The sequence below is a fragment of the Sander lucioperca genome, chromosome 7, assembly GCF_008315115.2.
Source record: "Sander lucioperca isolate FBNREF2018 chromosome 7, SLUC_FBN_1.2, whole genome shotgun sequence".
NCBI lineage: Eukaryota > Metazoa > Chordata > Actinopteri > Perciformes > Percidae > Sander > Sander lucioperca.
The window spans coordinates 18,406,592-18,420,439 of NC_050179.1; the positions used below are offsets into that span (position 1 = coordinate 18,406,592).

Sequence of the window (13,848 nt, forward strand, 5' to 3'; positions counted from 1 at the left end):
ACACCTTATCTAAGAGCTGATTGGTTTAGATGTTAAATCAACAAAATTATGTTTTATAGAAATTTTCATTCTTTTTTTTGTCTGATTTGTAGGTTTATTCTGTTAATAACATTTTATGTGACTGATGGTGGCATTTAGTAGTCAGAGAGGCTTAATGTTTTTTTACAGATCATAAACTATGCATTGTCTATTATTGTATAGTAACATTGGACTGTTATTGAAATATTAGCAACATAAAGACTTCTGGTAAGTGGGATGTGAGGATTCTTAAAATAACATCGGTATAGGCCTACAGATGTAAAGCCCTGGAGAAAGGTCTGGCAATGCCAGATTAAAGCCCTGACTAAATATCTGACTGATCAATTATGAAAGCTATTGTATTTCTTTACTATGTGTTTGACAATCAATGTTTTAAATGTATTCATGTAGGGGCACAGGTCTGCTCCGCTGATTTAAAGGTTTTCTTGGTAGGCCTAATCTACACTGACTCAGCCCCCTCCTGCTGCTGCTACCTCTTCATCTCTTTCACTTTACAGACGAACGCGCACCGTTTGCGTTTAAATAAACGTTTTGCTACGTTTGAGTCAGTAGGCTACACGAAGACAACCGAGATTGTTACAGCTGACTTCACATTAAATCCTTCACACAACTCAGTTGAAACATCAACAGTCAAAGGTGACCTTTTTTTGTTTGTTTACAATTACATTTTTTTCAGCTAAAAAAATAGTTTTGTACTTTTATGTTACATCCCCGTTTAGCTATACAGGAGATGAGGGGGAATAACAAAATAACCCAGGAAGAAAGAAGACAACGGAGGAAGTAGCATAACAAATAATAATTTTGGCTCAACGGATAGGCTGCACAGTGCTTGCTCAGGCAGCACCAGCACACATGAAAAATTGGAATGATACAGCGAGACTTCTGGCTGTTTTTTTAATGTCCGCCTGTATGCTTTCTTGCCATAGGCCTACATTTGAAAAAAAAATAAAATAAAAAGCCTAACACATGCTATCCCTACATTTATGTTATACTGAAGATATTAGTTACTCTATACATTTAAGAAAGAAAGAACAAAATAGCTGCCAAAATTTGAAGAGCAGCTGGCCCGCTGCATCTGGACGCTACGTCATTTTAACGTCAGAAAAAATGTTGGGCTTATCATATTCTATGGAGAGATGACACACCCTTTTGTGTAAACAGACCCAAAACCTTTTTTAATAACATTTGGGTGAATGGGACAGCACATCTTGTCATTAATTTAGGATTTGCACAATTTAATTCTGTTGTAGCCTACATTTTCCTTCCTATTCATCGATCCTTATAAATAAGACTCAGTGTTTATTTCTGCAACCTTCGCAGAACGTTCCCTAAATGTAAAATATTTTGGAACCTTAAGCTAACCTTCCTTGAACGTTGTTTTTGTTGAACTTTTAAAGAACCTTTAGGGTTATTTTTTTTTACCTTCAGCTAACCTTCTAGGAATGTTCCCTAAAGGTTCTCTTAAGGTTAGTTTTGTAGAACCTTGAAATAACCTCCAGGGAACGTTCCCTAAAGGTTCTGTAAAGGTTAGTTTTGTAGAACCTTGAAATAACCTCCAGGGAACGTTCCCTAAAGGTTCTCTTAAGGTTAGTTTTGTAGAACCTTCAGCTAACCTTCCCAGAACGTTCCCTAAAGGTAAAATATTTTGGAACCTTCAGCTAACCTTCCTGGAACATTCTCTCAAAGTTGTTTTTTGTTGAACTTTTAAAGAACCTTTAGGGAACGTTCCCTAAAGGTTCTCTTAAGGTTATTGTTTTTTACCTTCAACTAACCTTCTAGGAACGTTCCCTAAAGGTTCTGTGGTGCCTTAAATAGTAATGCTGTGATGCTGTATGAAGAGGAATCCGCCGACACTGTTCTTGATTATAAAAAGGTTTATTACAAGCAAAGATTCAGCATCAATTTTACAAACTCCTGCAGAGAGCTTGGAGAACGACCAACCCAAATTCTTCCAAAAAGTCGTTCTGCCTTTTCTTTGTGTGCAACCAGCTTATATCTCAATTTATTGTATTAGCATAGGATGTGATATGTGTAAGTATACCATTGGACCAGATAACTGACCAATCAATGCCTGTTATCTGGCACAACTCCAAAAAAGGTATCTTCTGTCTTGGGGGGACCTCTGCTCATGTTAACAATTTCCAGATGTTCTCAGTAAATGTAGGGTAAAGTTCATGCATCCTCCTTATACCAACTCTTAAGTCAAAGTGTATAGAATGTTATAGAATGTCAATATACCACAGTTCTGTAAAGGTTAGTTTTGTAGAACCTTGAAATAACCTCCAGGGAACGTTCCCTAAAGGTTCTCTTAAGGTTATTTTTTTTAAATTATATAATTATAACATAAAATACAGAATTTAAAATCTATATAAAATAATCATCTTTGAAAATGTTGAGGGAGGAAAATAACGTACATATTTTATTAGGCCTTAAGGATACACACAATGTGTTTGGGTGAGAAACAGTAAATGTAACATAACAGGACACCTTTAACTGTGCATCTTATACTGAAAAGGATCATAAATGTGTGAAGATACTCTATGTGTTGGAACTGGAAAAGACATTCAAACTACTTTCAAACAAGAAATTTAATCTACCTGTCATTTTCTTCTTAAAGTTCACAATATCAATCTGTCCAACCAACCAACTGGAATTACATGATTTAGTTGTTATGGCCTGATTGTGTTGTTTTCTGTAGCTTTTTAAAAAAAATTTGGTGGAGAAGGTAACGTCCGCAACGTCCCAGCTGTTGGGATCCCATGAGTTGAACAGCTCCTGCAGCATCTTGGCGTCCTCCAATGCATTATGGCCATTGTAGGATTCTTTCAGGAATTGGACGACCAGAGACTCCAGAGAATAGTTGTTGCCCAGAGGAAAGAGCTTCCTGCTTAGCATTAAGGTATCTACAATCCCTGACAACACCTGCTGGAACCACGGCCAGAGCTGAGCACGAGTGCATCAAACCCCTTTGCATTGTCGGCAGCCAGCAACACGGGGCTGGGGAAGTTTCTTAGATAGTTGATGAAGGAGGTGAGAGCATCAAAAATAGGGATGGTCCTAACAGGTCTTCCGCGCAGATACAGATGGCCACAATAGACGGTGAGGCCCGTCAGTTGACTGGCGACTGGATGGATCGGTCGGCGGGGGAGGGTGTAGACGTTAAATTTGTTTAAGTCGTTAAATTTGTCTTCACAGACAGCCGACAGCTGGGTGATGTGACACGATGCAGTGTCTGAAAGTAGAAAAGGGATGGATTAAAGATGCAGTAGCCTAGGTAAGATTTATAAAACTAACTTTCTGTCATATTTGCTGAAACTGACCCTATGTTCGAGTAGAACTACATGAAGCAGGTCATTTAAAAAAAATCTAGCTCCTCTGGCACCACCTACAGCCTGTAGTGCGATTTGCAAAAATCCACAGCTCTCTGTTCAGATGCACCAATCAGGGCCAGGGGGGATGTCTAACTGCGTGTCAATCACTGCTCATGCACGCGCATTTCATAGCGTCCTCCCCTCCCCCTTCCCTGCGCACAAGCTGCAGATAGGTTTCCTCCCCTTTTTTTTAATGCTATCTTATTTCAGGTAAAGTATGTTTTTTAGTTTTTAGTAGTATATCAGTAAGATGCTGAAAATTATGTTTGTCATGTAGGCTATGTCTTGCAAGCTCTGGGGCTGAACTGCAGTTCCTTGAATGGCCACTTGAGGCAAGTCAATCACTATAGAACCCCATGTTAAAAAAAACCTAACTTTACAGCAGAAATACACATGTTTACAGCCTGGTACAAAAACGGGGGGGTTTTAGGCGTGTCACCTACGAAGGAGCTTGCTATAGTTATCATTCTCATTAAGTCTCATTAACGTTCTCCGAGTCAATCTTCTCCTAACATTTCTTCATCAGTGTGAACAGCTGACAGTGATGTATCTATTGTGATTTGGATAGGTGGTGCCAGTGGCGCAAAAAGTGGGTATGCGCTATATGCGGCGCATAGAGGCGCAGCACCATGGGGGGCGCCAAAGCGATGGTAAAAAAATAAAAAATAAAAAAGTAATTATTTTTTTGGTATTTTCTATATGTATGCTGTTGTGCGTTTCTAAATCATTCCTGCATTTCCTCAATGTTATTATATAACATTTTAGAGGACTAACAGGATAGAGTAGGCGCCCTGTCTCATACATTTTAGAGGACTAACAGGCTAGAGTAGGCGCCCTGTCTCAAAAGATTCCATCATAGAATGTTGACATAGAAGAGGGGGGGCGCCGTGAGCGCAGAGCAAGCAGGTACGAGTAGCCTAGTGAAGTAGAGTAGGCCTAGTATGGAAAAAGAAAAACAAAAAGAACAAAGCAAAACAGCTGTTGGGGCTAAAAATAGAAAAAGAAAGAGGGGAAAAGAGATGACATGTAAGGGATGTGACAGCAGTTAAATAAGTGGATGCTGAAAGGCAACAGGTAGGATTTAAAGTGTGACGTCTGGTCTGTGCTTGGAGGCTTCCAAATATTACTGCGGTCAAGCTAGCCGACACTCGGATCTCCGTGGTCAAATCAGCCGAGACTAAACTTGTAGTGCGCTCTTATACCGGCACGCGTGGTAAATGCATTCAAACGGCCCCAGATCGAGTAGAGAAGTTAGCGAGATGATACACATGGGACTACTTCCGGTTTTCAAAATAAGGTGTTAATACAACGTAGGCCTACATATGAAAACTAGTAATGGATTGTATTCATAAAATCAAGCAATTAAACGGTATCAATTTGGAGATTTTAGGAAGTAAAAGTCCCATACAGCTGCTGTAAAATGACTAAAAATATGAAACTGGAGGTGCCAAAAAAAGACTTTGGTCCATAGTTCCAAGCAATGACTGGCATATTTGAGTACAGGGCATCACTTAATGCACTCATACTGAAAATCAAACAATTTTACTGTATAATTTTGGAGATTTTTGGAAACAAAGTCCCATACAGCTGCTGTAAAATGACTAAAAATATGAAACTGGAGGTGCCATAAAAAGACTTTGGTCCATAGTTCCAGGCAATGACTGACATATTTGAGTACAGGGCATCACTTAATACACTCATACTGAAAATATATCAACCCACCCTACCATCCGCCCACCTCTCCCACCCCCTGGTCCATAGTTCCAGGCAATGACTGACATATTTGAGTTAAGGACATCTGGAACTAACTACAAACATTTGTACTGCTTAAAATGATTTGCTACAGAACTTTGAGAAAATCATAACACTGCTCCATAATTATGGTATTATTAAATAATAAGGAATGATATATTTGATTAAATGACATGTCATTAGTTGTGATTCTCTGAAAATTTGTATAAAATATCTTTATCTGAACTGCAATCTGCATCTCTTTCTAGCATTATAGGCTTGGTTATCCACATTTGCAAATATGAAAGCTGTTAATTGAAATAATTGAATAAAGACTGCTGTCTGTGAGTTCTGGTTTTATTTAAAGTTAGAGGAAAGGTACAACAACACTCTGTTGGAACATATTTGTGTCTCAGATGAAATTATTTAACCTTCTAAATAAGAATTTCGGTAGCCACATCATCTTAAAGAGGTTTACTCTTCCTATTAAATTAATCTTCAAGTCTTGCCACTGCCATCCTTCTTAAGGTCTTTCACAAGTGGAAGAAAGTTATCTTTATACAACTGGGTCTTTTCATGGCTAATATAGATTCCAAGGTAGTTTATATCTTTTTTCTGTATCCGAAATTGTGTGAGATTCTCCAAGTCCTTTTTACAAGAGTCTATTGCCAACAGCTCCCTTTTTGCTATGTTCATTTTATAACCTGAGATCCCTGAAAAGGTTGTAATTATTTTCATAACATGTGGAACTGAGGTGACTGCATTACTTAAGTAATAAATCATCAGCGAATAGGCTCAATTTAAACTGTTTTTTTTAACCAATCTCGATATCTCCTATCTCTTTTGTCTCTCTAATTTTTTGAGCCAAGGGTTCAATTGCTAATGCAAATAATGTTGGTGAAAGAAGGCATCATTGGGCAGTTCCTCTAGTTAATGAGAACGGTTTTGATAGAATTCCGTTTGTATACATATGCTTTAGGAGACTTGTACAGGGTTCTAATCATATTCATAAAATGTAATGGAAAATTGTATACCTCCAAAACTTTAAACAAGTAGGATCGTTCTAGTCTATCAAAAGCCTTTTCCGCATCAACTGCCATTAATGTTAAATCTATTTTATGTTTCTTTGCATTCTTATTTAAATTTCAAACTATTCCTATAAGGCCTCCTAAAACCTTTTTTAAAGAGGTAAACTCAGGTAAAAATAATTTCTTCGTTCATTTGGTCAAATAAAGCATCTAGATTGAAAAGGAAACTTTTGTATCACTCAAGAGCAGAAGGGGGTCTAAATCTCCCTAACTTAGAGTTTTATCACGTAGCAGCTCAGTCATTTTATATTGATCGCATAATAAATAAAACAAACGAAGATCCATGGATAGACATAGAAAACAATCAATTACAGTGCAACAGTTTACTGTTAGCACTTTTTTCTAAGGGCAACATTAAATCAACACATTTTGTTATTAATAGTACATTAAAGGCCTGGAATAAAATTTAAAAAAAATATTCATCAAGAAATAGGGCTTCCCAGGCATATACCTATTTGGAGCAATCCATCAATAAATATACAGAGCACGCAGCTTTACTGGGAAACATGGATAAAAGGTGGAATCAAGCAGTTGTCAGATGTCACAAACCACGACACTGTTGCACCATTTAGTGAATTAAAAAGCAAATATAACCTAAAAGATGGAGAATTATTTAGGTATATGCAACTGAAAAACTGGATTACCTGCAATTTTGACTTGGAAAAGAACATCAGCCCTGAAATGTCTAACATTTTAAGCCAAAGCAACCAAAACAGGAGGCTGATCGGCTCTATGTACAATTTACTGATAAGCATGGAAAGCAGTGATGAATTATTACAAAGTGTATACAATAAATGGATGGAAGACCTAGGGATTGACGTTTAAGAAAAATGGAAAGAAAGCTTGTCACTAACATACAATTTAACTACTAATGAAAATCTGCGTCTAATACAGTTTAAGATAATGACAAGAATATATATACTAGGAGATAAAATAAACAAGTTTGATAACACATCATCAAATATATGTTTAAAATGTAATCTACATGGTGACTCTCTTATGCATGCCTTTTGGTACTGCAAAGGAATTAAGAAGACTTGGGAGAGTATAGAGATTTGGTTATCTAAGTATACTAACAGAAAAATCATATTCTCTCCAAAAATGTGTATTTTTCAAGATATAGAGGGAATAAGATATCCAACTTGTTGGCAGATACTTTTTTCTCCTCTTATCTTTAAAAAATTGATATTGCAAAATTGGAAAAATAAGGAAGCACCTTCAGTAGAGAATTGGAAGGCCCTAATGAAGTATTATCTGTGTATTGAAAGATCAATGTCAGAGGACAAAAATAAAAATAAACAAAGCATGTTTTTAGAACCCCCTTTATTATTTTATTTTACTTAGTTGTGTGTGTGTGTGTGTGTGTGTGTGTGCGTGTGTGTGTGAGAGATCTGTGGTGAATGAGGACCAGCAATGTGCGGGTAAATGGGGACGGGGGTCGGAGAGGTGGGCGGATGGTTGGGTGGGTTGATATATTTTCAGTATGAGTGTATTAAGTGATGCCCTGTACTCAAATATGTCAGTCATTGCCTGGAACTATGGACCAAAGTCTTTTTATGGCACCTCCAGTTTCATATTTCTAGTCATTTTACAGCAGCTGTATGGGACTTTGCTTCCAAAAATCTCCAAGATTATACAGTAAAATTGTTTGATTTTCAGTATGAGTGTATTAAGTGATGCCCTGTACTCAAATATGCCAGTCATTGCCTGGAACTATGGACCAAAGTCTTTTTATGGCACCTCCAGTTTCATATTTTTAGTCATTTTACAGCAGCTGTATGGGACTTTGTTTCCAAAAATCTCCAAAATTATACAGTAAAATTGTTTGGTTGTCAGTATGAGTGTATTAAGTAATGCCCTGTACTCAAATATGCCAGTCATTGCCTGGAACTATGGACCAAAGTCTTTTTTTGGCACCTCCAGTTCCTCCAAAAATCTCCAAAATTATACAGTAAAGGACAAAAATAAAAATAAACAATTTGATAGCCAATGGAGCCAATTTTATAATGCCCTCTAGAGCATGTTTTTAGAATCCCCTTTATTATTTTTATTTTACTTAGTTGTGTATGCGTGTGTGTGTGAGAGATCTGTGGTGAATGAGGACCAGCAATGTGCGGGTAAATGGGGACGGGGGTCGGAGAGGTGGGCGGATGGTTGGGTGGGTTGATATATTTTCAGTATGAGTGTATTAAGTGATGCCCTGTACTCAAATATGTCAGTCATTGCCTGGAACTATGGACCAAAGTCTTTTTATGGCACCTCCAGTTTCATATTTTTAGTCATTTTACAGCAGCTGTATGGGACTTTGCTTCCAAAATTCTCCAAAATTAAAAATGTTTGATTTTCAGTATGAGTGTATTAAGTGATGCCCTGTACTCAACTATGTCAGTCATTGCCTGGAACTATGGAGCAAAGTCCTTTTATAGCACCTTAAGTTTCAGATATGACGTCATTTTACCTTAGAAATGTGGGACTTTTACTTCCTAAAATCTCCAAATAGATACCGTTTAATTGCTTGATTTAAAATATGGGTGTAGAGGTGTCCCCTGAAATAAATCATTGTCTGGAATTATTCATTGTTAATGTTGTATTCTTGTAAACTCAAACTATACATTCCTTTCACAATTTACTCATTTGTTTTGTATAAAAGACAGACACAGGTTACATATATTTTACTTCTGGTGAATATAATCCATTACTAGTTTTTACACCTTACTTTGAAAACTGTAAGTAGTCCTCAGTAGTATGCAAAACCGAGGTTGCTGAGCTGAAAACTGGTAAATATAAGGTAGCATGTACAATAAATGACAAGAATCTGGAAAACATAACTAATGCAATAACTCTGGTTTGGATGGAATGGAATCATGCATAGATTTGCTACCAAACTTGGAGGCTTGCAAATATCCATGTTAACAGACTGGCTAGTGTTTGCTAACTTAATGCAAACCAATGTTGCTGATAGCTACATTTAGATTTTGGTTAAACCTTATGGTACCAATCACATGCATGACATATCTCAATTTTATTAAGGTCAAATAACAACTGGTAAATATAAGTTAGCATGCACAGTAAATGACAAGAAGAAAAATAAATAAATATGAAAAAAAAAAAAAAAAATATATATATATATATATATATATATATATATATATATTTAAAATACAAAATGTGAATGTAATTTCAACAGCAGCACAACCTTACTGTATAATAGTTGTCTTATCAGATGCCATCACTAGGCTGATTTAAGAATTGGATTTAGGCTGCTATATTTAACAGTGAGTTCATTTCATTCAGGTGTGAGGATGGTGGATCAGGAAAGACAGGGGAAAGGCAACAGGTAGGTCTAACATTAGGTGGAAATGTAGGGGGAGCCACTTCATACCAACAGATTAATTTCTTAATATTATTAATATGGAAAAACTAATGAAAAAAATGTCATTGCATCGCCAAAATTGTTGCTGCATACCCCTCTGACACTGGGTAGTTGCGCCCCTGGGTGGTGCTCTCTCCTGCGCAGCCATTGCATGCACATACTAATGAAACATTAAAAGAGTTTTCTGTCATGATGGTGATGATGGTAATGCGTGAAGCGTGACGCCACTGAGTCCTTTAACAAACAAAATCAAAACCACAGACCCAGGAAGCCACAATAAAATCTGTCCTGTCAGCTTCTGGTTTCAGCCACACTGTTGCTTCAAAGGTTCAAGAGCTTTGACAGTAAAGGTAATTTTGACCAACATACTTAACAACCAGGGCTGCAACTAGGCTTGGGCAGTATCTATTTGTCATACCTTTATACCTTAAATAACATTTTACCAGGTTTGTGATTTTTTTTATTTTATTCAATCTGCATGTTGCAACTTCCATATAACTCTGCCATGTAGCAGAGGACGGAAGAACATCTCTAGTTAGTTTGTGGTTTGGCAGACATCGTAAAGTATCTAATTGAAGATACAAATAAAGGACAGTGTTTTTAGTCACGCTTTCTACACAATGGTAGAACATTAAATTATTATTTTGACATAGAATTCGGTACAGTAAGTAGCGTGACTTCAAAGTATTAATAAGACAAACCGACATAAAGTTAGTGTTACCTAATCCAGTGGTCTCCAGGTCAAAGAAAACGATGGTTTTGTAATCAGCCATCTGCAAGAATTTAAAGAAATTGATTTGAACATGAACTAGTACACCCCTCAGTTATGTCTGATAGGTCTGACAATTAATTCAAAAAAACAGTAAGCTTTCAAAATTGAATAGCTATATAAAAGGAAATGTTACAGGTGAATGTCATGGATGTACTGTATGGTGAAGACAGGGTGCGCCCTTCCTGTCTGTTGTCCCCTTTGTTTTTCTTGTCGGTCAGGGATTGGCTGGCAAACCAGTGTCGAATGGATGGTCCCTTGGGCAAGTTTTTGCAGCTTCTGCATATATACTAGAGTTGGTGTACCAGACTGTGCAAACTTTATAGTGTTGTGTGTTAATTATTTTGTTTTGTTTAAAGCAGGGCTGGACTTGGACAAAAAAATTGGCCCTGGCATTTTTGGCCCAGGCAGCCCACACCCACCGTGATTGGTCAGACACATTCCTTGCAGACAGTCCTCTTAAAATATGCATGCATTCTATGATATGAGTTGCCTAGTGTTCATGTGATAGTTTTGGATCCTTCAAGAGGGGTCTCAAGACTTATCTGTTGATCTTACATTTAAATAATTAATTAATTCTTAGAGTTATGATTTGTATATTTATGGTATTTTTATTTATATTTTTGGTAATTGTATTCCTCTACTTCAGGTAATGCTGAGTACATCACAACTTGTGATCACATAGTCTCAGACAAGTTGATGAAGTTACATTGTCTTCATGTCATGAAGTTATTCCTCACAAAGAACAGATAAGTTGGTACATACCAATTACTCATATTTGAAACCTTATTACAAAATTCCAAAAGATCTGGAGAGAGTGAGAGAACAACTTATCCATCCAGTGTCACATAGATAATACTTCATTGGACTGGGCTACAGCAGGAAACATGGTAAAATAAGCTTTAATTAATTAATTTCAATTTATCTGTGGATTATGGAGGTTACAAAATAGAAAAGTGACATGCCATTATTATTAAGTCACCGTACAGGATCTACATCACTGACACTGTCATCAGGTAACTCAGATGTCTTTGTGTGCCTATTATACCACATAACAGTCAATTGGAGAAATCTTGGCCTCCAAGAGCTCTGGCTCATCCGCAACTCAGGAGTGAAAAGATCAATATTATCACTTCATGATATCTGCATAGCACTGGGAGACGAGCTCACACAGTGTCTCCCAGCACTACATGCGCTGACTGGGTGCGATACAACCAGCAAAATATCAACCAAACTTGCAGCCCTGAACACTGTCCGCAAACCAGACAACTCTTCTCTGATTCTCAATTTCAACTGTCCACAGCTAACAATACAATACAACAATACAAATGGCGGAAATATTCTTGGTCAAATGTCTCAAACCATCAACAGACATGGAGACATTTGACGACCTGCGCATTGCTGCGTTTGATAGTAATGCACTTTAGATGGACTTTGAGAGGATCGCTTGCACCTCAACTAATGCAAGAAAACATATACAAAGAGCCTATTATCAACAGCAGCTTTGGGTGCAAGCACCATTTACAGACGCCACCTCGATCTTAAATGCAGATGCTTATGGTTTTGTAAGAAAGGGCAGTTTATTAGTCCCTGAGATTGTAATCTCAAAACCTGAAGGTTTGCCAGATCCCTGCTCGTGTGGCAAGTGTGCACATAAGAATGGGTGTCCCTGTCGGGTAGCTGGTATCCGTTGTTATTTCTCTTTTTTTAATGATGCAAACATGTTTATGGTTGTAATTAAAACGACTTTATGGGGGAAATTCATCTGCTTATTAAAAAAGCAAAACTGCAGCCAAACACAAATGAGTTGAGTAATATTTTGCCTGACAAAAATCCAAAGATAAATGTGTATTTTACTTGAAAAGGATGTCATTTTCAAAACATTATTATATCTTCAAACATTTCAGCATGAGATGTACAGTTGACGTTAAAGGTGCCCTGTTATGTTACATGCATTATATATTATATATATATACATTATATTTACATGCATTGTTTATGGACAGGCAGGTTTAACTCCTGAATGCTAATACAATTTAACAATTGCATAATTTCTATTGTGCTATCTATCTATTGTAGTCTGGCTATCACCAGACTAATGTTCAATCTTATAAGATTACACATTAGTCTGGGGAGTCTGCTCTGTATTTTCTACTGCACAAGAGGCGTGATCAACAGGCATAGTTCAAATGACTCTGTACGCAATTGGATAGTCCTTCAACCAATCAGACCAACGATCCGGCAGCGACAGCGGCATCAACGGGTTGCTGCACCGGCTTGTTGAACGTAAACAAAAAGCTGCTTGGATGCTTCTCTATCGTCATCATGTTAAACCTGCCAATAGCGCGCCAGGTGGATAAGCCAGTTTGTGATTGGTTCCCGCAAATTTGTAACGGAAGCAGGATAGATAAACGTACAGGTTTCCAGCCTGAGCTGCAGGGCGAAATCAAATCGCCGGCAGATCAGGCTGGGTTTACCCAGTCTATATCTATAGTGCATGCATGATTGTAGCTCTGTTTTGAGAGTGAAACATGTATAATGGTAGCCTACTACACATGCCATTAGTGTTATCAAAGATGGTGGATGTGTTAGCAGTACGCTTCCTAGTTTAAAGGCAATGGAATACAAGTCTAACTAATCTAGTCTAGTCTTGCATTGCCAGATCTCCACAGCGCTGTAAATCTAATCTAACTACTTATCTTTTGTGGGTGACTGGCTCTTATTATAATAGCCAATGGTAGGGGGCATTATCAAAGTGGTACTAACAGTTTACACTGGGGAGTGATGGTCTCTCCTGCTTGGTTCATTTTACGCTCATTTTAGGAGAAAAGGGGTATTATCTTGATCGTTGCTGTTTGCAGGATGTTGTAAATCTCAGATGTGTTATTGGCCATCATTCCAGGGGTGTTGAAGAAAGAGTTTGTCATAGTCGTAGTCGTAGTCGTAGCTTAAAGATTGTACTGTCTTAGATCAAACCATGCGGGGACTTTTCCCCAACCCTGCATGGCTCTCACACCTGATCTAAGAGCTGATTGGTTTAGATGTTAAATCAACAAAATTACGTTTTATAGATTTTTTTTCTTTTTTTTGTCTAATTTGTAGGTTTATTCTGTTAACATTTTATGTGACTGATGGTGGCATTTAGTAGTCAGAGAGACTTACAGATCAACGTGTTGGCAGGTATGATCATAAAGTATGCATTGTCTATTATTGTATAGTAACATTGGACTGTTATTGAAATATTAGCAACATAAAGACTTCTGGTAAGTGGGATGTGAGGATTCTTAAAATAACATCGGTATAGGCCTACAGATGTAAAGCCCTGGAGAAAGGTCTGGCAATGCCAGACTAAAGCCCTGACTAAATATCTGACTGATCAATTATGAAAGCTATTGTATTTCTTTACTATGTGTTTGACAATTGTTGAGTTTAAAAAAGTTGAAACAATGCTGATGTTTTGATAACCATGTTGTTTTT

At 37.3% G+C, this 13,848-nt stretch overlaps 1 protein-coding gene across 3 annotated transcripts in view; it reads left to right on the forward strand.

The window, feature by feature from the left end:
* The first annotated feature begins 497 nt into the window (after window positions 1–497).
* The window catches only part of LOC116060313 (DNA polymerase III PolC-type-like), a 44,322-nt gene continuing 30,971 nt past the window's right edge, over window positions 498–13,848 (forward strand). Inside the window, exon 1 of one of the 3 annotated variants that reach the window (XM_031313823.2) lies at window positions 498–646. The gene's annotated coding sequence lies outside the window, so the exon portion shown is untranslated. Of the gene's footprint in view, window positions 676–13,848 lie in introns of all 3 variants that reach the window. The other 2 variants (XM_031313822.2, XM_031313824.2) reach the window with 2 other exon arrangements.